Below are 421 nucleotides of genomic sequence, written 5' to 3'. Positions count from 1 at the left end.
AAAAAAAAAAAGTTTAACTTCAAGTTATGGTTGGTGTATTATCAGAAATGTGTACAAACTTGCTCTCGTTTAAGGAGATTCAAGCCCATTGCAGCATAATCTACATCGATCCAGCAATATTACTCTTTATTTGGCCCCTCTAGGATACAACAGACCAACAACATCATACAACTCAAACAACTCCGGATTAGTTGAAGAGTTCAAAGTTACACAAAAAGAACGTATTCCTTCAACATATAAATACTTTTTTATATAGTGAATATAGTTGAAGACTTAGAATATTTTCTATGTCTCAACTTTCTCTTTCACTACTATACACTACAATATTTTTTCTCACTTCTCATCTTTCTTACATCCCTTCACAAAGGAAGAAATACCACTATTTATATGTGAAGTCTTCCATGTAATCAATGGGTAGAAT

The sequence above is a fragment of the Solanum stenotomum genome, chromosome 5 (assembly GCF_019186545.1).
Source record: "Solanum stenotomum isolate F172 chromosome 5, ASM1918654v1, whole genome shotgun sequence".
NCBI lineage: Eukaryota > Viridiplantae > Streptophyta > Magnoliopsida > Solanales > Solanaceae > Solanum > Solanum stenotomum.
This window is presented reverse-complemented; position numbering follows the sequence as displayed.